We start from the raw sequence: 26,890 nt of genomic DNA, 5'->3' as shown, positions 1-26,890 counted from the left end.
TTTTTAAAAATAAAATAAAATAAAAATACAAAAAATCAGCCGGGCGTGGTGGCGGGCACCTGTAGTCCTAACTACTTGGGAGGCTGAGGCAGGAAGGAGAATGGTGTGAACCCAGGAGGCAGAGGTTGCAGTGAACCGAGATTCCGCCACTGTGCCCCAGCCTGGGTGACAGAGCAAGACTCTATCTCAAAAAAAAAAAAAAAAAAAGAAGACATTTATGCAGCTAACAAACATATGAAAAAATGCTCATCATCACTGGTCATCAGAGAAATGCAAATCAAAACCACAATGAGATACCATCTCACACCAGTTAGAATGGCATTCATTAAAATGTCAGGAAACAACAGATGCTGGAGAGGATGTGGAGAAATAGGAATGCTTTTACACTGTTGGTGGGACTGTAAACTAGTTCAGCCATTGTGGAAGACAGTGTGGCGATTCCTCAAGGATCTAGAACTAGAAATACCATTTGACCCAGCAATTCCATTACTGGGTATATACTCAAAGGATTATAAATCATTCTACTATAAAGACACATGCACATGTATGTTTATTGCAGCACTATTCACAATAGCAAAGACTTGGAACCAACCCAAATGCCCATCAATGATAGACTGGATAAAGAAAATGTGGCACATATACACCATGGAATACTATGCAGCCATAAAAAATGATGAGTTTATGTCCTTTGCAGGGGCATGGATGAAGCTGGAAACCATCATTCTCAGCAAACTATCACAAGAACAGAAAACCAAACACCACATGTTCTCACTCATAAGAGGGAGTTGAACAAGAAGAACACATGGACACAGGGAGGGGAATATCACACACTGGGGCCTGTAGTGGGGTGGGGGGCTAGGGGAGTGATAGCATTAGGAGAAATACATAACGTAGGTGACGGGTTGATGGGTGCAGCAAACCACCACGGCACATGTATACCTACGTAACAAAACTTCACGTTCTGCATATGTACCCCAGAACTTAAGTATAATAAAAAAAAGACAAAAATATTATGCTTCACAGGTATGCTCATGAATACAGAGAAAACAGTATGACCAAACATGAGACAATATATTAATAAAGGTTATCTCTGGGGACTAGAATTGTCAAATGCAGAAAATGAACTTTCATTTTCTACTTTATACTTACAGGTGTACATATATGTATAAGCACACACACAATATTTTCACAGGACCATGAATACAGCTATGAAAATAGAGAAATTCTAATGAATCCAATCATCATTTAAGTAAACAGAGCAACAAACTGTTACCAAACGGCCCAGATTCTAGTTCCTGGACAGCTGAGTAACTTTAGATAAGTCACCTTTAAATATTAAGTATCTATCAGCATCCTTGACAACTATATGATATATTCTACAGCTTATAATAAAGATACATAAGCAAAGAAACATTTAAATATTTTCCAAAGCACTATAAACTTTGAAAGCCTCATACATAATTTCAAATCAGTGATTTTAGCATAAGTGATTATCAATTATACTGTCAAATTTTGTTGTAATGTAGATCTTAATGCCAAAAATTACCTAGAGGTTACTATTGAAAATGTAACTAATTATGTGATATAGAATATAAGGAGTGGCATTCTATACTAATGTTTAAAAAAATTTTTTTAAATAAAACATGAGACATGTTTTTTATTATAGGAATTTCAAGGAATGGAGCAAAATTCCCAGACTACTCTTGGAGTATTTCTGGTTTAAACGAACTCATTCTCTTTTGTTTACAGATAAAGAAACAATTATATATGTTAAAGCCAGAGTCTGAACTTTTCGTAATCACTATAAACATTCTTAGATTAGAGCAAGAGATCATTTGAAATCAATGTGGGGGGTGGGATAAGGGAGGAATGCACAAAGAACCACGATGCCAATACTATTAACTAATTTTATTACTGCTGAGATATAAGCCAAATAAACTATAGAGTAGAGTTTTTTAAATAAGTCTAAGAGGCAGTAAGAACAAGACATGAATATAGAAGGGGCTAATATTTTAACAATGTAAGAGTACTAATAAATGTTTGTTTGCTTCTACCAGGTCCAACAGGGTTCTCGCTTATCTCCCTATTTATTACATTTAAATGTCTGCCTTAGAAGCCAGGAATGGTGGCTCACGCCTGGAATACCAGCACTTTGGTAGGCTGAGAAGGACGGATTGATTGAGCTCAGGAGTTAGAGACCAGCCTGGGCAACATGGCGAAACCCTGTATCTACAAAAACTAGCTGGGCGTGGTGGTGCACACCTCTAATCCCAGCTACTCAGGAGGCTGAAGTAGGAGGACGGCTGGAGCCTGGGAAGTAGAGGCTGAAATGAGCTGTGATTGTGCCAATGCACTCCAGCCTGGGTGACAGAGCAAAACTCTGTCTCAGAAAAAAAAAAACTGTGCCTTGGAAAGGTGTAAAACTTTTAAAAGGAGAGTAGTACACTGATTTCAGTGTGTTAGCAGAAGTACTCCAAGAATAAATAATTTATACCATCCTTGGCCAAGGGTTTAAAGGCCCAATGCCTGCATCATGATGCCCATGTTCATTTACATACAGCACATACTCAAAAGCTTAAACTTAAAGCTTTAATAAAGCTCTTCTCCGCCCACCCCCCATCCTAACTTTATGTAGTAACTTCCACTTTGTAAGAGCTACCTGAAAGGCCACACATTTTCTCGAGAAAGAGCAAATGGAGAATAAATATAGCAGGAACATTTATAATATCTTGACATATGTGAGAATCTCTGACTCTGCTTTCCATATAATATTAAAACTGATCATTTAGAAAATGCATTTGCAGGGAAGACTCAAAAGCCTCTTATGACTTTCTGGTAAGATGTACAGTACTTCTGTGATATTCTGGCCAAAAATGCATAAAATTAATCTTATAAGGAAAAACCAGATACACCCGAACTAAGGGAAATTCTGCAAAATAAATGGATTGTATTCTTCAAAAATGTCAAGGCTATAAAAGATAAAGAATGACTGAGGAACTGCTCTAGATTAAAAAAGAAACGACAACTAAATGTAACGTGTTCCAGGATTAGCTCCTAGACCAGGAAAAAAAATCTTCTTTCTTTTGTACTAAAGGACATAATGGGACAACTGGCATATTGGAAAATGGTCTGCAGATAATGTCATTGTATGGTATCAATGTAAATGTTCTGATTTTGAAAAGTGTAGAAGTGTACATTAGCTGCATAGAAGAAAATGTCCTTTCTTGAGGGAATATGCACTGAAGTATTTAGGAGTAAAAGCACATTGTGTCTGCATTTTACTCTTTACATTGCTCAGAAGAAAATATATAGTTATACATGCCCTATATCTATATAAAATGCTACATATTATATATTATGCATATAATGGCATATATAATACTTGGAGAATAGAGACATAATGAACAAATATGGTAAAATATTAACATTTCAGAAATCGGGGTGATGCGTATATGGGATTCTTTGTACTATTTTTAAACTTCCGTAAGTCTGAAGTTACTATCAGAAAAAGCCTACTATGAAATATTTTGCAAACTTCATTTTCCTCCCTACATTTCCCTTCTCTGGGGAGAGCTGTAGAAACATGGCCTGCTGATCTTATTACTCTTTATGCAAAAAATAAAAAGCGAAACTTCTATACCACTTAACAAGTATCCATAATACATCGCTAGCCCCATTTAAAGAATTTCCAGGCTATTTGCAGCATGAAGATAATAAGCAAACAAAATATACATTTCTCCAATAGACTTATGAATGACGAAGTAGAAAAGTACAGACTGCTGTTCTCATTTTTATGAGGTAGAAAATGGTACAATAGTGCAATAACTATTTACATTAAGCCTGTGTCTTGCTTTCAGTGACTTTCAAATAATTACTCTGTGGAAACTACTCTTAATATCTTAATTTACAGAGAGATTCAGCAATTCAAAATCTCTTAAAACCAGAAAATTTTCAAATATTTAAACATTTACTTGAACATGTGATATTTCAAATATTTTCTGTTATGGTTTGTTCTACCAAACATAGAAATCTGAGTAGTATGAAGAAAGGGAAGAAAAGGAAAATTTCTATTCTAAACAGGACAGAAGACACTGTATTTCTAATGTGATCACAGAAATGCCTACAAACCTTACATGAGAAGTAATTTCAAAGGTATTAGTTTTCTAACAATAACAATGGCTTTAAAATAATCCTATTGCATTGTTTCTTTGCATATAGTTCTCTGAAACCTAGATTTGTATAAGATATAACTTACATAAGCTAAAATGAGATAAATACAAAAAAATTATATATATGTTAAATTTTTTTGTATTAGCACATGTTTAATACATATATATATAGATTATACCCTTCTTTTTTAACACCATTTTATACATATTTATTCAGTAAATTATATAATACATTTAAGAATTAATAAGTGAATTATTAAAGCAGTGGTCCTCAAACTTCAGCATGATTCTAATGGGGGACTCATAAAATACAAATTGACAGACCCGACCCTGAGAGTTTCTTCTGACTCAGTAGCTCTGAGAGGAAGTTCAAGAATTGTCTTTCCAACAAGTTCCCAAGTGATGCTGCTCCAGGGATGACACTTTGAGAACCACTACCTAACAAAAACTTTAATCGTATTTGTGATGGCTCATTTTATGGGTCAACTTGACTGGTCCACAGAGTGCCCAGATACTTGGTTAAACATTATTCTGGATGTATCTATGAGGGTGTTTCTGGATGAGATTAACATTCAGATCTGTAGGCAAAGTTAAGCAGATTGTCCTGCCTAATATGGGTGGGCATCATCCAATCCTTTAGAGGCCTAAATAGAACAAAAAGGAGAAGTAAAGGAGAATCTGCTTTCTCTGCTTGTTTTTGAGCTGGGATGTCAGTCTTCTGCATTCAGACTGGAACTATACCACCAGCCGCTCTTCTGGGTCTCCAGTTTGCAGACAGTAGATAGGGGATTTCTCAGTCTCCAAAATCAGAAAAGCCAATGCCTTATAAATCTCTTTCTGTATGTATATATATGTGTGTGTGTGTTTGTGTGTATCTGCCTGTGTGTGTCCTACTGATTCTGTTTCTCTGGCACACCCTAATACAATATCTAAGAAATTATGTACATATAAAATTTAAAATGACAGGCAGAAAATACAATATCAAAATGCTATATTTTAGATGTCCCGAGTTTGATTTTTTTTTTGTTTGGTGACTTCAAATATAGTTTCATATGATTACTCCCTTCTCAACAAGGCCTTAACTGACACCTTTCCTCTAGGGTGAATGGGAAGACTACACCTTTGCAGTTCCGCAATACCATATATTGACTTAAGATATATGATTGCATTTAACAGCCTCGAATTGAAATGGACTAATAAGGCATTACTTCCTATCTTTAATAGAAAGCCAAGTCCTTGAAGACAGAAATCAGATCATAGTTATCTATGTACCCCAAGGGCCTAGCACAGTGCCTGCAGACAGTCAATAAAATGCTTAGTGAATGCATGAAATAGAGTAAATTACTCTACTCAATTTGGAATAGAGTAAGTTTTGTGATTTTTTTAAGTCTTAAATTTTTTAAAAGCAACAGTATGTTATCCAATTTACCTCTCAATTTCATCTTACGTATGAATAAAGGATTATCTTTTAGGTACTGTCCCAGCATAAATTAAAGTTCTCCTCTACATAAAGTGCATCTCCTCTTTTTTCCTATAATAATATTTCAAAGGCCAGGCACAGTGGTTCACACTTGTAATCGCAGCACTTTGGGAGGCTGAGGCAGGCAGATCACTTGAGGCCAGGAGTTAAAGAAGAGCCTGGCTAACATGGTGAAACCCCAACTCTCCTAAAAATACAAAAATTAGCTGGGTGTGGTGGCACATGCCAGTAGTCCCAACTCCTCAGGAGGCTGAGGTAGGAGGATGGCTGGAGCCTGGGAGGCGGATGCTGCAATGAGCCAAGATCACCCCACTTCACTCCAGCCTGGGCAACAAAGTGAAACCCTGTCTAAAAAAAAAAAATATATATATATAAATATATATATATATGAAAGTTAATTAGGAAATGATAATATGGCTTTTCTAAAACTGATATCTGGAGGAAGTTCTACAAGACAAAAGAGGTCTTTAGGATGAAATAAAGATAGTAGTGAGACTGCAGCTTCCTTGATTATGCCTTTCTTTCTCTCCTTAGTAAAAGCTCTTCTTACAGTTAGATTTTATTAACCTAAAATGACAGGATTTACCCTGGACTTCCCATTTCTCAAAGCATATGCAGTTCTCACTTATCTGTGAAGACAGTAGTGGAGCTGTAGTGGAATACCTCTAGGAAAGACTAAGCAAGTTTCCTTAGTCCACACTATTTTCCTGTCCCCTCTAAACACCTTCCCCGCACCAATTCAGTCAAAGACATCCATTGCCATAGGAAAAGAAATACACAGCAGAGCATGGAGAACACAATTTGATATTAGGGTATCCTAGTTTCAAATGGAGGCTTCTGAAACCCATAGAAGAGACAAATTCTTTTTTTTTTTTTAAGTTCTGGGATACATGTGCAGAATGTGCAGGTTTGTTACATAGATATACACGTGCCATGGTGGTTTGCTGCACCTGTCAACCCATCATCTAGGTTTTAAGCCCCAAATGCATTAGGTATTTATCCTAATGCTCTCCCTCCCCTTCCCACCCACCCCCCCGACAGGCCCCAGTGTGTGATGTTCCCCTCCCTGTGCCCGTGGGCTCTCATTGTTCAACTCCCACTTATAAGTGAGAACGTGCGGTGTTTGGTTTTCTGTTCCTGTGTTAGTTTGCTCAGAGTGATGGCTTTCAGCTTCATCCATGTCCCTGCAAAGAACATGATCTCATTCTCTTTTTTTTTTTTTTTTTTGAGACCAAGTCTCGCTCTGTCGCCCAGGCTGGAGTGCAGTGGCGCGATCTCGGCTCACTGCAACCTCTGCCTCCCGGGTTCAAGCAATTCTCCTGCCTCAGCCTCCCAGGTAGCTGGGACTACAGGTGCGCGCCACCACGCCTGGCTAATTTTTTATAATTTAGTAGAGACGGGGTTTCACCATGTTGGCCAAGATGGTCTCGATCTCTTGACCTTGTGATCCACCCACCTTGGCCTCCCAAAGTGCTGGGATTACAGGCGTGAACCACCATGCCCGGCCGATCTCATTCTCTTTTCTGGCTGTGTAGTATTCCATGGTATACATGTGCCATGTTTTCTTTAACCAGTCTATCACTAATGGGCATTTGGGTTGGTTCCAAGTCTTTGCTATTGTAAATAGTGCTATAATAAACATACATATGCATGTATCTTTATAGTAGAATGATTTATAATCCTTTGGGTATATACCCAGTAATGGGATTGCTGGGTCAAATGGCATTTCTAGTTCTAAATCCTTGAGGAACCACCACACTCTCTTCCACAATGGTTGAACTAATTTACACTCCCACCAACAGTGTAAAAGCAGTCCTATTTCTCCACAGCCTCACTCACATCTATTGTTTCCTGACTTTTTAATAATTGCCATTCTGACTGGCATGAGATGATTATCTCATTGTGGTTTTGATTTACATTTCTCTAATGATCAGCGACAATGAATACAACTTACAAGGGATGTGAAGGACCGCTTCAAGGAGAACTACAAACCACTGCTCAAGGAAATAAGAGAGGACACAAACAAATGGAAAAACATTCCATGCTCATGGATAGGAAGAGTCAATATGATGAAAATGGCCATACTGCCCAAAGTAATTTATTGACAAATGAGATCTAATTAAACTAAAGAGCTTCTGCACAGCAAAAGAAACTATCATCAGAGTAAACAGGCAACCTACAGAATGGGAGAAATTTTTTGCAATCTACTCATCTGACAAAGGACTAATATCCAGAATCTACAAAGAACTTAAACAAATTTACAAGAAAAAAACAAATAACCCCATCAAAAAGTGGGCAAAGGATACGAACAGACACTTCTCAAAAGGAGACATTTATGTGGCCAACAAACATATGAAAAAACTAATTCTTAATAGCCAAAACTTCTGAATTCAAAAGATGAGTCTCTGGGTTTCAAAAAGCTTTAAGTAAACAGGCTTAGAGTTTCTGCAATAAGCCAGATGAAGAACCAATTTTACCTAACTACATGGGGATTGCTGGGGAGGGGGGAAAAGGGAATCAAGTCAACAAGAGAGTTAGAACAGTCAAACTGGTGACTGGCTTCAGTCTTTTATATTTTCTATAAGTGAGATATAGGTAAGATCATACTAGCCACACTTAAAAGTTGATTTTTTTCATTCATACTCTCTAAAAATTATTTCACATTATTAGATGCACATACACAACATTTTCAATGACTTCAGATTACTATATTTGTCATAACATACTATAATTTATTCATTCTACTTTATTTTTTTTAGAGATGGGGTCTTGCTCTGCCTCCTAGGCTGCAATGCAATGGTGCAATCATAGCTCACTAGCTGACTGTAGCCCTGAACCTAGGCTCAAGCAATCATCCTGCCTCAGCCTCCCAAGTAGTTGGGACTGCAGGTGAGCACCACCACACCTGGCTACATACTACAATTTAAACAAATCTTCAGGTTGGTTTGCCATTATGAACATTATCTAACATGGGTATCTGCTTAGCCATCCTCTTTTCCAATTAATTTTTATGATTTTAAGCCCTTTTTTATTCTCAACTTTTTCCCCAACCCAGCTACCAGATATTCAATACTAATAACCAGGTATATTTCCCAACTTAAAATAATTATATTATCCATTTATTATTCTCACATTCGGGTTATTATTTATTAATGGAACCTGATTGTTTTTGCTAACTTGGTATCTGCTTCCTCTTCTTTCTATAACAGAACCCAATTATTTTAAGGAAACTTCTGTCTCTCACTGCATGCAGTCCTGGTGAAGGTATCAGTCAAGGTACCTTCCCCTCCCCAGCTAAAGAAAACACACAGATCCAAGTTAGACCAATCAAACTCTGGCTCCTGGAAATGTAAATCTTGAGCACAGTGATAATCAGAACCAATTAATTTTAACAACTGAACCTTCAAGAGGACGTAGGATAGTTCCTGCTACCTAAATACCCAGCTCTTGGATAAGAAAGTATGACTTGAAAGTTAGTAGCTCCCAAGTTTAAGACAAAAAAAAAAAAATTAAAAACTTTTTTGGAGGGCTGACTACCAGATGCCAGGGCTAACATTCTGCTACCTAACTGTACTATCTCCTGGCTGAAAAACGGTAACAAAAAAGACTGGAAAAAAAAAAGATCACTTTTCTTCCAGGTGGCCTAGCAGAGAAATTTCATGACTTTAAAGCCCTTTGAGGGCAGAAAGAGTCAAATTCCAGTCCTGCCTCCCATTAATTCTGTGACCCAGCACAAGTTATTTATCAGCCTCTTTGAGTACCTTGGTTTTGTTACCCACTTCTACTAGAGTATGATATGTGGACTGGAGATAAATTATGTAAAACATTTAATACTATACCTGACAAATAGTAGGAAAACAATAAACACAAGCTATTATTTCTGCTCAAATATTTGGGTATTTAACATTTCATCAGGAAAGCCAGGTGCGGTGGTACACACCTGTAGTCCCAGACAATCAGGAGGCTGTGGCAGAAGTCTGTGTCATTTGAGCCCAGGATTTCAAGGCCAACCTGGTAAACATAGTGAGACCTCATCTCTATTAAAAAAAAAAAAAAAAATCTCCCAAACTTCAGCAAGCTGCATTATATTACTCATATGACTAAGTTATAATACCGCTTAACCAAAAGACTAACAATATTACAAAGAAAGAAAAAAAATGTCTGGCCAGGCACGGTGGCTAACGCCTGTGGTCTCAGCACTTTGGGAGGCCAAGGTGGGCAGATCCAGACTTCGAGAGCAGCCTGGCCAATATGGCCAATATGGTGAAACCTTGTCTCTACTAAAAATACGAAAATTAGCTGGGTATATTGGCACATGCCTGTAGTCCCAGCTACTCAGGAGGCTGAGGCAGGAGAATTGCTTGAACCCAGGAGGCAGAGTTTGCAGTAAGCCGAGATCGTGCCACTGCACTCCAGCCTGAGCGACAGAGCGAGATTCCATCTCAAAAAAAAAAAAGTCTTACAAATTTGGACAATGAGTTCTTCTACAACTGTATATTGAGCAAAAATCTGTATTTTTAACAGATAACTTAATTCATTATTCCTGGTATGGACACAGAAACAAATTCCTAAAATGTATGGTGAATGACAAAGATTTCCATAATGGACATTTCATAACTCAGATATCACCAATACTGAAATATCTCTAGCAAGCAGGAAAAAGTATCCAATTGACGAATTAAAACTGACTTGTAACTTTCTTGCAAAAATAACTCTACTAAGAAGACTGTTTTGCCTTATTTTATTTTTCCAGAGACAGAGAACTTTATAAAGATCAAGCACACCTATGGAAATAGAAATCCATTATTTCTTAATATGTGTAACCTAAACAAAAAGACTTAAATTTACCTGGAGGAAAATCATTTAAAATTATTCATCATTCTTTTTCCAACTGAGTGACAGCAGTTAAAAAGAAGAAAAAGTATTCACTATTCTTTAAAGAAATATTTTTCTAGTGAGGAAAGAATAGTCTGAACAAATGATGCTGGGACAACTGGGTATCCACATGCAAAAGAATGAAATTGTACCCCTACCTCACAACATATATGAAAATTAACTCAAAATGAATCCTAGCTCTAAAGAGCTAAAACTACAAAATACAGGAGTAAATCTTTGTGATCTTGAGTTAGGCATTAGTTTTTTAGATATGACACCAAAGCATAAGAGACAAAAGAAAAAAATAGATAAACTGGACTACATCAGAATTAAAATAATCTTTCCCATGCACAGGCCACTGTTATCTAGCTCATGTCTAATAATAACAGTAAGGACAACTCATTTTAATTAAGTAACTTAATGTGTGCCAGACATTGTTCTCAGGACATTACATATATTAGTTCATATAATCTTCACAACAACACAATGAGACAGGTATTATTATCTCTGCTTTCTAAATTTGGAAAACAAAGTGCAGAGAGTTAAAGCAAGCCCAAGGTCACACAGCTAGCAAGTAGTACAACAGTGATTCAAACTCTAGCACTGTGATTCTCAAGTCACTTCTTACCACTATGCATTAGTGCCTAAAAAATAATTTCATTGTTGATTTACATGTATACTTTAAGAAATATGGACAACCTTATCTCAGAGTAGGTTAAGAACTATTACGTGCTGCCTTCTCCCAAACACATATGTATATGCACTTAGCCTGTGGACAATGAATTCAGTCCTACCCTTAACCATCACCATCCCTCTTTGCCTTTGGTTCCAGTCCACTTGTTCCTGTATTACTTAAAATGCTGCAATAGAAAACTGCAGAAGTGGTGAGAACTGCTTTGCTCCCAGCACTCACATCCTTATGCTTTGGCACAAGTTTATGATAAGAGTGCATCCCCATTCTCACCCTCAGTTGTTCCAGGCAACTTATGCCACAAGAAGCATACCTTTACCCCAGGTGTACTTACAAACTGGTTTTCAAACTTCTTTTTTAGCTTTTGAAATGTTTTTCAAAAAAAAAATTGAAAAATGTTTCTCACTGACATAGTATGTAGATATGTACTTAAATAAAACCAAAGTTTAGTAAACAATACTTACTACTTCGTATATACTGATATTTTACTTTGTTTTTTTAATCTTTCCTTTTAAAATACTGGTCACAATTCAATTGGTTTCATGATCAACGTGTTAAAACTTGAAGTTTGACAAACACTGAACTAGAAAAATACAGGCATTAATAAAATTGTCTGTTTTTCCATAAATATAAATATAAATTTACCCAGAAGCTTTTCACATATATTTGCTGAACTGAACTTAACAAAAAAAAAAAAAAACACAACCTTAGTTGCTGCACCGTAAACTGAGCTTATTAGTAAATATCACAGTGATATTTGAAGGAGTCTAAGTCTTTTCTCAAAGGGGTGCATCCAAATAAGAGTTTTACATAAAAAATGATGCATACAGTTATTTAATAAGAGTTACTTATTACCTCTGTGGTCAATCTCTAAAGATGTGAAATAGTGATCCTTGTCATTTAAGTTCATAACACAGATTACTGTTACATAAGACACACACAAAACATATGAACCTTTTTTTAAAAAAATTATGGAAGGAAGAAGGCAGAAATCCAAAATACTGCATACTCCCTCACAAGCTAATTGCTTCTGTATGTTAAGAACAGGAAGTCTAGCCCCCAATTTTTTTTTCCTCCCTCCATGACCTTACTGATAAGAAGTGGCCATCCCGGTAATGGAGGGGAAAGTAAATGTTATAAATTGATAGTGGAAATTCCAGAATGTTGGCGGACTCCAAATCAAAGATTAAAAAGGTAATGGCAAGAATAGTGCTTCACATTTAGCAGGTGGTCAATTAAATCTCTACTGGGTAAATGAATAGTATAAAAGAAGCATACGCTATTAAAATTTGTTCAGCCATTCAGTCATATCTAACTGTCTAAACTGCAAAGACTTGTAAGTTAGTACCAAATCCCAAAGAAGTTTACCAAAGTTACACAACCAGGCAGCAGCAATGCTAAGCCCATTACTCAATTCACTGTTTTCTTTTCTGTTCTGTTGCCACCTCAAAATAAAAAACACATCCTTAGTTAGAGATGATAAAGTGGATATTAAGACATCTATGTAATTGGAAACAAGTTCCACATTCAATTATTACCTCTGCATATAAGATGAGCTGTATAGTACATGAATAAAAAGATTTATTAAATTTGCTAAATTTCATATTTAATAAATTTAAAATTTTATTAGAGAAATCAGAGTAAATCCATTTTATTACCTAATTAAAGTTGTAAAGGACTACAAAGAAACTAGAAATTAAACATATGTTAATTTAAAAACAAGAAACAAAACCTTAAAGTACAATTTAAGCTACGAGTCTCCTGCATAAACACAAGGCAGAGACCTCGATGCTGGGAAAATAGCCAAAATTACAAACTTAATCAATGTGGCAGGAAATCTGTTCACACTTTGAAATCTTGATACAAAGCATTTCTGACAAGCCATGAGATGGCATAAAATTAAATTATAATTATAATCGTAAGTTCTTCTATTTCCTATGTTCTTACGATGGTTAGAACTTACGATTATAACCATACTGAAGCATCAGTTATTTTTAGAAAATAAAGCTAAAGGTAGTAATATGAACCAGATTTTATTGAAGATTTGAAATTCAGATACTGTGGGCAAAATACATTTAAAAACAGCCTTTGTTTTATACTAGTGTAGAAACAAGGAGTGTTTGACACCACATAAAGAATCTTTGGTTGTTCCTTTAATTTACAGACATTTAGATGAATTAATTTTGAAGAAGAGGTTTAATTTTCTAGTTGGATAAAATATTAGTGCTAATAAAAGTATAGTAAGGATCTGAATCCTAAAATCACTTATAAAGAGCCTACAGAATGTCCCTCTGGCAATAAGAATATCATGTAACACCTAGATTTTCAAATAATGTGCAAAAAATGCTAACTACTGATACTTTTCAGAGGGAAGAAAAAGGAAAAACATCTATTATAATAGAAACCAAAAAAGCTTTATTTAGATACATTGCTGAGCTAATGAATGTCAAGAAATAATTTCAGGGAGAAACTTGTAAAAATAAGACCCCAAACTTTTATTTCAATGGCAAAGCTACACTTTTTGTGGTTTAAACCCATCGTTAGTCCTCTAGGATCTGGCACTCTTCTAACTTCCACTTTTCTACACTACCCCCTCTACTGACTCACAACAAAACTGCCTTTGTTGTATCAAATTAACCCAAGAACAACATACTAGGCATTTCCTCCCATCACAGCATTTACTCATTTTATTATATGCATCAGGAATGCCCTATCGAGTTCCCTTGTGTATGTGAAAACAGTCTACTTTGATAACACTTGTCAAAAGGAGACTCATCTCCTCTCCCCCAAAGGATTTTGGGACTTTAGGGGAAGAAGAGATTTCTATCATTTCTCTCATTCACTAGAAGTTTACGAACTTCTTCAGGATTTTGTTTCTTTGTTTTTAAACTTCTTATGCCTCCACCAGACTTAAAACGCAAGTTCAAGACTTAAAACACAGTTATTATGAAGATACGTGTAGTGAGAAGCAGTTTAGCCTCATGATTAGAGTATGAGCCAAGCATCCGGATGGAATTCTGACTTTTCCTTAACATTTCCTCACCTCAGTCTTGTCAACTGGAAAATGGGGATTATAACAGTGCCTACTTCATAAACTTGTGATGAGCATTTAAATGATTTCATACATGTAAAGCACTTAGAACAAGCCAGGCACAATGGCTCACGCCTGTAATCTCAGCTACTTGGGAGGCCGAGGCAGGAGGGCCGCTTGAGCCCAGGAGTTGGAGACCAGCCTGGGCAACATAGTGAGACTCTCTGTAAATAAAAATTTTTGTCTTTTAAATTAGCCAGATGTGGTGTTGCATGCCTGCAGTCCCAGGTACCTGGGACAGTGAGATGGGAGGATCTAAGCCCAGTAGTTCAAGGCTACAGTTTCCTATGATCACTCTGCTCTTTCACCCAGGCTGGAGTGCAATAAAACAAAAAAACCACTTAGAACAGTATCCAGCTAACAGGAAATTCTAATAAATATTAGTTATTATTAATATTACTATTTTTATCATAATTCTCCACAGCACCTAGTAGTGCTATCTATCTATCTATCTATCTATATATATATGTATATATGCTCACTTTGAATGAAACAATATTTAAATAATTTTTAAAGGCCCCTCATGGAGTAAATGGAGGCTCAGGCCCAAAAGATCAAATCCATTATAAAGGGTTGGTACAAGAAAGAAATTTGACCTCCAAAACTACTTAAACATCTTGAACAAATTAAGAAGAAAGTCAAAGTGTAAAACTAACAGTCCAAATAAGCCAAGTATTTCTTCCTGATAAAAAAGGAAGAGACATTTTGAGAGAGCTTGATTGTTTCTATATAGGAAATCTACCCCTAAAGATGGCTATTTCTGAAATGTCATCTTAATTTCTAATCTATCAATAGTATATCAAACTGATTCTATTTTGAATCTACTTATACTTCTAGACTTGACATTATTTACTTAAGTAGGAAGCTTCACTATTTACCATCTCACCTTGAAAAGTAGTATTAAATTCAATTTACCCAACAAAGGTAATCCCTGGCTATAGCACTCAGGGATTTAGTATACAGATCCATGTTTACTTTATTGATATGCTTCACAATTTTATACTTTATCTGCCTCTTCACTATCAGCCTGAAGATCAATTTTAATCATTATAGTTTTGTTCTTCCTCACAGGGAAGCTGATTCTGTTTTTTTTGACTTGTTAGCTGCCTGTCTCCATCAGTTCCTTTGTGTTGACCCATGGTTGCAATGGCTCATAAATTATGGAAAACAAGTAACATCTTACGCACAGACACTAGGATACTACAGTATGTTTGAGGAAATACAGTACAGTCAAGCAAACCTAATAACTGCCTTATCTCTTCTACAAATACACAATGTTACTTTCAAATAACAATGGCTTATATTAATAGATTAGGTCTCATCAAGGGATAAAGAACCTATCTGAGTTGCCAAGAATGGGACTGATTTAGATCCTAAGCAAGATTCTTAAAGGATTATTTATGAAAGTATAATAGAAATAAAAAGCTTATGTTTTGGTAATATCAGTAACCATGCCTATTCTCACATAAGTTTTGGCTTATTTCTTATTATTTGCATATTTTACACTGAGACAGTCCGTAAGTAAGTTCTGTCAAAGACTGTCAAGCTTCACACAAAGAACTTAAGTTTCTGAAGCCCAGGTATTCTAGTTTATCATCATTAACAACCAAATGTTGTAATAGCATGGGGAAAACAGTCTGTCCTGTTTTACAGTTTAATTACTAATTAGCAAATAATGTGACATTTGAACACTCACTATTCATTCACCTTGCTTCCTGTTTAAAGAAATTGTTACCAAAAAACTGATGATGAGAACATAGGAAATAGAAGAACTTAGGATTATAACATCAAGAAAAAAAAAAAGCTCTCAGTGGTGTGATTATGAGAAATTATTTTCTCCTTTATACTTTTAGATATTTCTTCCAAATGGAATGCTCAGTAAGCCTTAGAAGTTTGAGGTATTTACCTATTCTGTGTGTAGTGACCATGGCAAATGTCTGCAGGTTCCTTTGGGAAGGTTAAGCAAAGTAGTCTCCATATGCATTTGTGATGTTTTTGAAATTTTCTTTCTCAAGTGTACCTGCCTCCTTTTCAAAGCACTCTGGGTCTAGGAGGTGACTCACTCTAAAAACTGGAAGAACAGTCACAATTCTCTACATATTGACTCAATTCAGGCAAAAGCTTGAAGTCAATCAGGCCCAAATTTTTTCATATATACCAGCAATCTGGGTGAACTCCCTTTCAATTTCAATCTTTAGGACTCCATGATCAAACAGTCCCCTTAAAATACCCCAGCAATAACAAAACAAAGTAAGACAAAAAGATCGTATTTCACCCCTAAATATTTTATCATGCCATCCTAAAAACAAAGGTCATTATAATACCACTACCACATCTAACAAAATTAACAAATTAATATCATCTAATACCTAGTTAATATCAGTGTATCTCCTCCTTATCCCCAAAATATCGTCTTATGATTGATTTATTACATTATATTGTATTATGTTATGTCATAATATAGTACACATTACATTAAAATACATTAAATAGACTTCTGGTTTCAGCCCAGAGATGCAGAGAGCTGAAAAAAAAGCATCACTCGCACCTTTACAACAAGAAAAATGCTGCACAAAGTGGAAAGTAACAACTTGTCTTTATCTCATCCATTAACTGAGATCACAAGGCAGACAAGTTGTCCGCAATCTGGGAAGGAGAAATAGGATGGCAGCATTCACCAACGTGGGGCCGATGCCCCTCGAAGCCACATAATCAGTAAGAAGTTTCAACTAGAAACTCTAAGAATAAAATAAGCATCTATGAGCCCATGCTAATGCAAATCAAGGATAGAATAAATAAATAAATGAAAGAAAAGGGACAGCTCTTCCCTACAAAAGAATTCTCATTAATAAATGAAGAAGGAATGAAAGTCATAGAAAACAACCCTTAGGACACCACAGTAATAACTGTGGCAAGATTCACAGATGAACGCTAAAATTATGGGCAAAACATTACAGAGAAACAGAATATTTACATAGCCTCAAAGTATCTTGCCCAAATATTTATTATTTTTAAAATAAGTACACAAATTCTTTGATAATCCACCCTCCAGGAGATGGAGCTTAATTCTTTTCCCCTTGAGAATGGGCTGCGCTTAGTGACTTGCCCCTGAAGAATAAACTATAGAAAAGGTAACGTGATAACTACACGATGGAGAAACCTGGAAGACACCACCTTATCCAAATGATCACATTTAACAGCACCAGTAAAAAGTCGCATTGATGTCAGGTAGCCTTTGATATAATGTGATGAAAAAAATACTTCACCTCAGTGGTATCTTTCCCCAAAACCCGTAACTCCAAGCTAATCATGAGAAATCATCAGTAAACCCAAACTGAGGGACATTCTGCAAAATACCTAATACTCTTCAAAAATGTCAAAGTCATTAAGAAAAGGTAAAACTATGAAACTGTCATAGATTACAGGAGAGAAAGGAGACATGTAACTAAAGGCAGTGTAGTATCCTGGACTCATTCCTGGAAGAGAAAAAGGGCATTGATTGTAGAATGATTGGTGATATCCAAATAAAGTGTGTAACTTAGCTAATAGCATTGCACCAAAGTTAATATCGTAGGTTTAGTAACTTTATCATGGTTATGTAAAATGTTCAAATTAAGTGAAAGTGGGTACAGCGTATGCAGGAACTCTGTATTGTCTTTACAATTCTTCTGTAAATCTAATTTATTTCAAACTGAAGGCTTAAATTATATATATTAACATTATGTATGTTTATAAAGTAGCTGTTGATCTGTATCACTATTTATGTTACTAATTATCTAACTAGACCTAGAGTGAGAGAGAAACAGAGAGAGAATTCATTTGGATGTATACATTCCAATGTGAGTCTTAAACCAGTCCTTCTGATTAAGAGAATGACTTCACAACTCCATTTAGTAAGGTAAGGCTCAGGGCATTTCCTTTTTGCTAAAGAACAAGAACTTGATCACAAAGTTCTCTTATGAGAAGGGTAACAGAGAACTTCTCTCTCATTTTCTCATTTAATTCTGCTGTGGTCAGAGAACATATCCTTTTCCATTTCAATCTTTTGAAGTTTATAAAAGCATTTTATCATACTGGAGGGGAATGTTCCCCCATGCATTTGCAAAGAACATGTTCTGAAGTTGTTGGGTGGAGTGTTCCATAGGTGACAATTTTGTCAAGGAATTTGATAGATGATTAGATCATCCAAGTCTTGTCTTTTTGCCTATTCTATCAACTACCAAGAAAGGGGTGTTAAAGTCTCTAAGATGATTGTAGATTTGCTTGTTTCTCCCTCTAGTTCTGTCAATTTTTGCTTCATGTATTTTGAATCTCTGTTATTAGGTGCATACACATTATAATTGTTTTGTCTTTATAATGCATTGACCCTTTTATTAAATATCACAAATGGTCTCTGTCTCTGGTGAATCCTTATAATTAGGGCTACTTTGACATTAATATTGCCACTCAAGCTTTCTCATCCTTATTATTTGTGTGGTATATCTTTTCCCATCTCTTTTTCAATTGCAATATATGTATCACTATACTTAAAATATATCTCCTTAGAGAGCATATAGTTGGATCTTGCTTTTTTATAAAATCTGACAATTACTGCTTTTCAAGTGGAGTATTCAGTCTATTTATATTTAATCAATATGATTGTGGTTTAGTCTACCATCTTGCCACTTGTTTTAAACAACTGTCTTTTAATAAAATTAAGAAAAAAATTGTCATATTTTGTATTTATCCACATAATTACCATTGCAAAGTGCTCTTTATTCTTTTCTATGGATTTGGTTTTCCATCTGGTATTATTTCTCTGTAACTTCAACCAAATCCTAAAGGATTTTTCACAGTTAAAGCTTACTGGTGATGAATGCTCTCAACTTTCATTTATGCTAATGCATCCTTATTCTACTTTCACTTTTGAAGGGTATATTCTCTAAATATAGAATGCTGGGTGGATATGTATTTTGAGGAGCTTTGCTTGTTTGTTTGTTTAGCACTTTACCAATACAGTTCCATTGTCTTCTCCCTTCCATCCTTCCATTTAGAAATTACCATAATTTGTATCATTGGTCTCCTCTGTGCAAAGTATTTTTTCTTTACCTGCTTTTAAGATTTTTCTCTTTGTCTTTAGTTTTTAGCAATTTGATTGCAATGTGCTTAGCTAATGGGGTTTTTTGGAATCATCTTGTTTGAGTATGCGGAACTTAGGTATGTAAAGATTACATCTGTTACCAATTTTGAAAAATTTCAACCATTGTTTCTTCAAATATTTTTCCACTCCAGTTCCTGCCTCTCTTCTCTTCTCTTCTTTCTCTCTGTCTTTGTCTCTCTCTCCCTCTCCCTTTCCCTCCCCAATGAAGGAATCTCCAAATGGCACCCCATAATCTCCCTGTAGTCTAGTACCCTGCTACATAAATTCCAGGCACTTAAGCAGTCTTGAACTCTCACCTCTGCCTGCTCAGCTCAGAAAAATCACCATAATGTGCTTGACCCCATCAGCCTATACTGGAGTCAGGCAGAAAGATGAGGGCAAACATAGTTCCCATCCTGTATTAGTCCATTCTCACATTGCTATAAAGAACTACCTGGGACTGAGTAGCTTAGGTACTTAATTTTATTCTTTTCTATGGATTTGGTTTTCTGTCTGGTATTACTTCTCTGTAACTTCAACCAAATCCTAAAGGATAAAGAATAAAATTAAAAGAAGTTTAATTGACTCACAGTTCTGTAGGCTGTACAGGAGCCATGGCTGGGGAGGCCTCAGGGAACTTATAATCATGACAAGGCAAAGGGGAAACAAGCACATCTTCACATGGCAACAGCAGAGAGAGCGAGCAAAGGGGAGTGCCACACACTTTTAAACCATCAGATCTCATAAGAACTTACACACTACCATGAGAACAGCAAGGGGGAAATCCAACCACATGATCCAGTTACCTCCCACCAGGTCCTTCCCCCAACATTGAGAATTACAATTCAACATGAGATTTGGGTGGGGACACAGAACTGAACCATATCATAACCCTTGTGTTTCCCTTCTCTCAAGCATCACAGTCCTGCACTGTCTATTGTTCAAAGCTTACAAAGAGACGATGCCACATATATTTGTCCAGTTTTACAGTTGTTTCTGATAGGAGGAAAAGTCTGGTATGAGTTACTCCATCATGGTCAGAAGCAAATATAATCCCCCAGATTATATTTCATGGGGGAAAATGATGCAGAAATATCTGAGTCACCTATTTCAAATTTTTTTTCTTTTTATTATTATTATTATTATTATACTTTAGGTTTTATGGTACATGTGCGCAATGTGCAGGTAAGTTACATATGTATACATGTGCCATGCTGGTGCACTGCACCCACTAACTCATCATCTAGCATTAGGTATATCTCCCAGTGCTATCCCTCCCCCCTCCCCCCACCCCACAACAGTCCCCGAAGTGTGATGTTCCCCTTCCTGTGTCCATGTGTTCTCATTGTTCAATTCCCACCTATGAGTGAGAATATGCGGTGTTTGGTTTTTTGTTCTTGCGATAGTTTACTGAGAATGATGATTTCCAATTTCATCCATGTCCCTACAAAGGACATGAACTCATCATTTTTTATGGCTGCATAGTATTCCATGGTGTATATGTGCCACATTTTCTTAATCCAGTCTATCATTGTTGGACATTTGGGTTGGTTCCAAGTCTTTGCTATTGTGAATAATACCGCAATAAACATACATGTGCATGTGTGTTTATAGCAGCATGATTTATAGTCCTTTGGGTATATACCCAGTAATGGGATGGCTGTATTGAATGGAATTTCTAGTTCTAGATCCCTGAGGAATCGCCACACTGACTTCCATAAGGGTTGAACTAGTTTACAGTCCCACCAACAGTGTAAAAGTGTTCCTATTTGTCCACATCCTCTCCAGCACCTGTTGTTTCCTGAGTTTTTAATGATTGCCATTCTAACTGGTGTGAGATGGTATCTCATTGTGGTTTTGATTTGCATTTCTCTGATGGCCAGTGATGGTGAGCATTTTTTCATGTATTTTTTGGCCGCATAAATGTCTTCTTTTGAGAAGTGTCTGTTCATGTCCTTCGCCGAAGTGTCTGTTCATGTCCTTCGCCCACTTTTTGATGGGGTTGTTTGTTTTTTTCTTGTAAATTTGTTGGAGTTCATTGTAGATTCTGGATATTAGCCCTTTGTCAGATGAGTAGGTTGCGAAAATTTTCTCCCATTTTGTAGGTTGCCTGTTCACTCTGATGGTAGTTTCCTTTGCTGTGCTGAAGTTCTTTAGTTTAATTAGATTCCATTTGTCAATTTTGGCTTTTGTTGCCATTGCTTTTGGTGTTTGAGACATGAAGTCCTTGCCCATGCCTATGTCCTGAATGGTAATGCCTAGGTTTTCTTCTAGGGTTTTTATGGTTTTAGGTCTAACATTTAAGTCTTTAATCCATCTTGAATTGATTTTTGTATAAGGTGTAAGGAAGGGATCCAGTCTCAGCTTTCTCCATATGGCTAGCCAGTTTTCCCAGCACCATTTATTAAATAGGGAATCCTTTCCCCATTGCTTATTTTTCTCAGGTTTGTCAAAGATCAGATAGTTGTAGATATGTGGCATTATTTCTGACGGCTCTGTTCTGTTCCATTGATCTATATCTCTGTTTTGGTACCAGTACCATGCTGTTTTGGTTACTGTAGCCTTGTAGTATAGTTTGAAGTCAGGTAGCGTGATGCCTCCAGCTTTGTTCTTTTGGCTTAGGATTGACTTGGCGATGTGGGCTCTTTTTTGGTTCCATATGAACTTTAAAGTAGTTTTTTCCAATTCTGTGAAGAAAGTCATTGGTAGCTTGATGGGGATAGCATTGAATCTGTAAATTACCTTGGGAAGGATGGCCATTTTCATGATATTGATTCTTCCTACCCATGAGCATGGAATGTTCTTCCATTTGTTTGTATCCTCTTTTATTTCCTTGAGCAGTGGTTTGTAGTTCTCCTTGAAGAGGTCCTTCACATCCCTTGTAAGTTGGATTCCTAGGTATTTTATTCTCTTTGAAGCAATTGTGAATGGGAGTTCACTCATGATTTGGCTCTCTGTTTGTCTGTTATTGGTGTATAAGAATGCTTGTGATTTTTGTACATTGATTTTGTATCCTGAGACTTTGCTGAAGTTGCTTATCAGCTTAAGGAGATTTTGGGCTGAGACAATGGGGTTTTCTAGATAGACTATCATGTCATCTGCAAACAGGGACAATTTGACTTCCTCTTTTCCTAATTGAATACCCTTTATTTCCTTCTCCTGCCTCATTGCCCTGGCCAGAACTTCCAACACTATGTTGAATAGAAGTGGTGAGAGAGGGCATCCCTGTCTTGTGCCAGTTTTCAAAGGGAATGCTTCCAGTTTTTGCCCATTCAGTATGATATTGGCTGTGGGTTTGTCATAGATAGCTCTTATTATTTTGAGATACGTCCCATCAATACATAATTTATTGAGAGTTTTTAGCATGAAGGGTTGTCGAATTTTGTCAAAGGCCTTTTCTGCATCTATTGAGATAATCATGTGGTTTTTGTCTTTGGTTCTGTTTATATGCTGGATTACATTTATTGATTTGCGTATGTTGAACCAGCCTTGCATCCCAGGGATGAAGCCCACTTGATCATGGTGGATAAGCTTTTTGATGTGCTGCTGGATTCTGTTTGCCAGTATTTTATTGAGGATTTTTGCATCAATGTTCATCAAGGATATTGGTCTAAAATTCTCTTTTTTTGTTGTGTCTCTGCCAGGCTTTGGTATCAGGATAATGCTGGCCTCATAAAATGAGTTAGGGAGGATTCCCTCTTTTTCTATTGATTGGAATAGTTTCAGAAGGAATGGTACCAGCTCCTCCTTGTACCTCTGGTAGAATTCGGCTGTGAACCCATCTGGTCCTGGACTTTTTTTGGTTGGTAAGCTATTGATTATTGCCACTATTTCAGCTCCTGTTATTGGTCTATTCAGAGATTCAACTTCTTCCTGGTTTAGTCTTGGGAGGGTGTATGTGTTGAGGAATTTATCCATTTCTTCTAGATTTTCTAGTTTATTTGTGTAGAGGTGTTTGTAATATTCTCTGATGGTAGTTTGTATTTCTGTGGGATCGGTGGTGATATCCCCTTTATCATTTTTTATTGCATCTATTTGATTCTTCTCTCTTTTTTTCTTTATTAATCTTGCTAGCGGTCTATCAATTTTGTTGATCCTTTCAAAAAACCAGCTCCTGGATTCATTGATTTTTTGAAGGGTTTTTTGTTTCTCTATTTCCTTCAGTTCTCCTCTGATTTTAGTTATTTCTTGCCTTCTGCTAGCTTTTGAATGTGTTTGCTCTTGCTTTTCTAGTTCTTTTAATTGTGATGTTAGGGTGTCAATTTTGGATCTTTCCTGCTTTCTCTTGTGGGCATTTAGTGCTATAAATTTCCCTCTACACACTGCTTTGAATGCATCCCAGAGATTCTGGTATGTTGTGTCTTGGTTCTCGTTGGTTTCAAAGAACATCTTTATTTCTGCCTTCATTTCATTATGTAACCAGTAGTCATTCAGGAGCAGGTTGTTCAGTTTCCACGTAGTTGAGCGGTTTTGAGTGAGATTCTTAATCCTGAGTTCTAGCTTGATTGTACTGTGATCTGAGAGATGGTTTGTTATAATTTCTGTTCTTTTACATTTATTGAGGAGAGCTTTACTTCCAAGTATGTGGTCAATTTTGGAATAGGTGTGGTGTGGTGCTGAAAAAAATGTATATTCTGTTGATTTGGGGTGGAGAGTTCTGTAGATGTCTACTAGGTCTGCTTGGTGCAGAGCTGAGTTCAATTCCTGGGTATCCTTGTTGACTTTCTGTCTCGTTGATTTGTCTAATGTTGACAGTGGGGTGTTAAAGTCTCCCATTATTAATGTGTGGGAGTCTAAGTCTCTTTGTAGGTCACTCAGGACTTGCTTTATGAATCTGGGTGCTCCTGTATTGGGTGCATATATATTTAGGATAGTTAGCTCTTCTTGTTGAATTGATCCCTTTACCATTATGTAATGGCCTTCTTTGTCTCTTTTGATCTTTGTTGGTTTAAAGTCTGTTTTATCAGAGACTAGGATTGCAACCCCTGCCTTTTTTTGTTTTCCATTTGCTTGGTAGATCTTCCTCCATCCTTTTATTTTGAGCCTATGTGTGTCTCTGCACGTGAGATGGGTTTCCTGAATACAGCACACTGATGGGTCTTGAGTCTTTATCCAATTTGCCAGTCTGTGTCTTTTAATTGGAGCATTTAGTCCATTTACATTTAAAGTTAATATTGTTATGTGTGAATTTGATCCTGTCATTATGATGTTAGCTGGTTATTTTGCTCATTAGTTGATGCAGTCTCTTCCTAGTCTCGATGGTCTTTACATTTTGGTATGATTTTGCAGTGGCTGCTACCAGTTGTGCCTTTCCATGTTTAGTGCTTCCTTCAGGAGCTTTTTTAGGGCAGGCCTGGTGGTGACAAAATCTCTCAGCATTTGCTTGTCTGTAAAGTATTTTATTTCTCCTTCACTTATGAAGCTTAGTTTGGCTGGATATGAAATTCTGGGTTGAAAATTCTTTTCTTTAAGAATGTTGAATATTGGCCCCCACTCTCTTCTGGCTTGTAGGGTTTCTGCTGAGAGATCCACTGTTAGTCTGATGGGCTTCCCTTTGATGGTAACCCGACCTTTCTCTCTGGCTGCCCTTAACATTTTTTCCTTCATTTCAACTTTGGTGAATCTGACAATTATGTGTCTTGGAGTTGCTCTTCTCGAGGAGTATCTTTGTGGCGTTCTCTGTATTTCCTGAATCTGAATGTTGGCCTGCCTTGCTAGATTGGGGAAGTTCTCCTGGATAATATCCTGCAGAGTGTTTTCCAACTTGTTTCCATTCTCCCCGTCACTTTCAGGTACACCAATCAGGCGTAGATTTGGTCTTTTCTCATAGTCCCACATTTCTTGGAGGCTTTGCTCATTTCTTTTTATTCTTTTTTCTCTAAACTTCCCTTCTCGCTTCATTTCATTCATTTCATCTTCCACGGCTGATACCCTTTCTTCCATTTGATCGCATCGGCTCCTGAGGCTTCTGCATTCTTCATGTAGTTCTTGAGCCTTGGTTTTCAGCTCCATCAGCTCCTTTAAGCACTTCTCTGTATTGGTTATTCTAGTTATACATTCTTCTAAATTTTTTTCAAAGTTTTCAACTTCTTTGCCTTTGGTTTGAATATCCTCCCGTAGCTCGGAGTAATTTGATCGTCTGAAGCCTTCTTCTCTCAGCTCGTCAAAGTCATTCTCCGTCCAGCTTTGTTCCGTTGCTGGTGAGGAACTGCGTTCCTTTGGAGGAGGAGAGGTACTCTGCTTTTTAGAGTTTCCAGTTTTTCTGCCCTGTTTTTTCCCCATCTTTGTGGTTTTATCTACTTTTGGTCTTTGATGACGGTGATGTACAGATGGGTTTCTGGTGTGGATGTCCTTTCTGTTAGTTTTCCTTCTAACAGATAGGACCCTCAGCTGCAGGTCTGTTGGAGTACCTGGCCGGCCTTGTGAGGTGTCAGTCTGCCCCTGCTGGGGGGTGCCTCCCAGTTAGGCTGCTCGGGGGTCAGGGGTCAGGGACCCACTTGAGGAGGCAGTCTGCCCGTTCTCAGATCTCCAGCTGCGTGCTGGGAGAACCACTGCTCTCCTCAAAGCTGTCAGACAGGGACATTTAAGTCTGCAGAGGTTACTGCTGTCTTTTTGTTTGTCTGTGCCCTGCCCCCAGAGGTGGAGCCTACAGAGGCAGGCAGGCCTCCTTGAGCTGTGGTGGGCGCCACCCAGTTCAAGCTTCCAGGCTGCTTTGTTTACCTAAGCGAGCCTGGGCAATGGCCGGCACCCCTCCCCCAGCCTCGCTGCCGACTTGCTGTTTGATCTCAGACTGCTGTGCTAGCAATCAGCGAGACTCCGTGGGCGTAGGACCCTCTGAGCCAGGTGTGGGCTATACTCTCCTGGGGCACCGTTTCCTAAGCCCGTCGGAAAAGCACAGTATTCGGGTGGGAGTGGCCCGATTTTCCAGGTGCCGTCTGTCACCCCTGGAAAGGGAACTCCCTGACCCCTTGCGTTTCCCGAGTGAGGCAATGCCTCGCCCCTGCTTCCGCTGGCGCACGGTGCACTCACCCACTGACCTGAGCCCACTGTCTGGCACTCCCTAGTGAGATGAACACGGTACCTCAGATGGAAATGCAGAAATCACCCGTCTTCTGCATCGCTCACGCTGGGAGCTGTAGACCGGAGCTGTTCCTATTCGGCCATCTTGGCTCCTCCCCCCACCTATTTCAAATTTTAAAGGTAGACTACAAAATGGACGTTTGTTAGTGAGGACACTAAGCATTAGCCAGGTGAAAAAAAAAATAGCCAGAGAGCTATTTTGGTCAGAGGAAACACTGGCAAAGAAGCACTGGCTGTTGGACTATTTGGAGAACTGCAAAGAATTCAACTGAGCTAAAGCAATGGATACAGTGAGTGTTTAACAGGACCTGAGATGGGAGAGATTAGCAGAAATAAGATCAAGCAGGACCTTGTGGGTGTGCTAAAAAATGTCTCCCCTTAATTA

The 26,890-nt window shown here is 37.4% G+C and overlaps 1 long non-coding RNA gene across 1 annotated transcript in view; it reads right to left on the bottom strand.

The window, feature by feature from the left end:
- LOC134737891 (uncharacterized) overlaps window positions 1-26,594 on the bottom strand; it is a 46,467-nt gene extending 19,873 nt beyond the window's left edge. The window contains exon 1 of the long non-coding RNA XR_010123291.1: window positions 26,463-26,594. This is a non-coding gene — a long non-coding RNA (uncharacterized LOC134737891). The remainder of the gene's footprint in view (window positions 1-26,462) is intronic.
- Between the last annotated feature and the right edge of the window lie 296 nt (window positions 26,595-26,890).

This window comes from Pongo pygmaeus, chromosome 13 (assembly GCF_028885625.2).
Source record: "Pongo pygmaeus isolate AG05252 chromosome 13, NHGRI_mPonPyg2-v2.0_pri, whole genome shotgun sequence".
Lineage (NCBI taxonomy): Eukaryota > Metazoa > Chordata > Mammalia > Primates > Hominidae > Pongo > Pongo pygmaeus.
The sequence above is the reverse complement of the archived record's forward strand: the minus strand, read 5'-3'. Positions and strand labels throughout refer to the sequence as shown.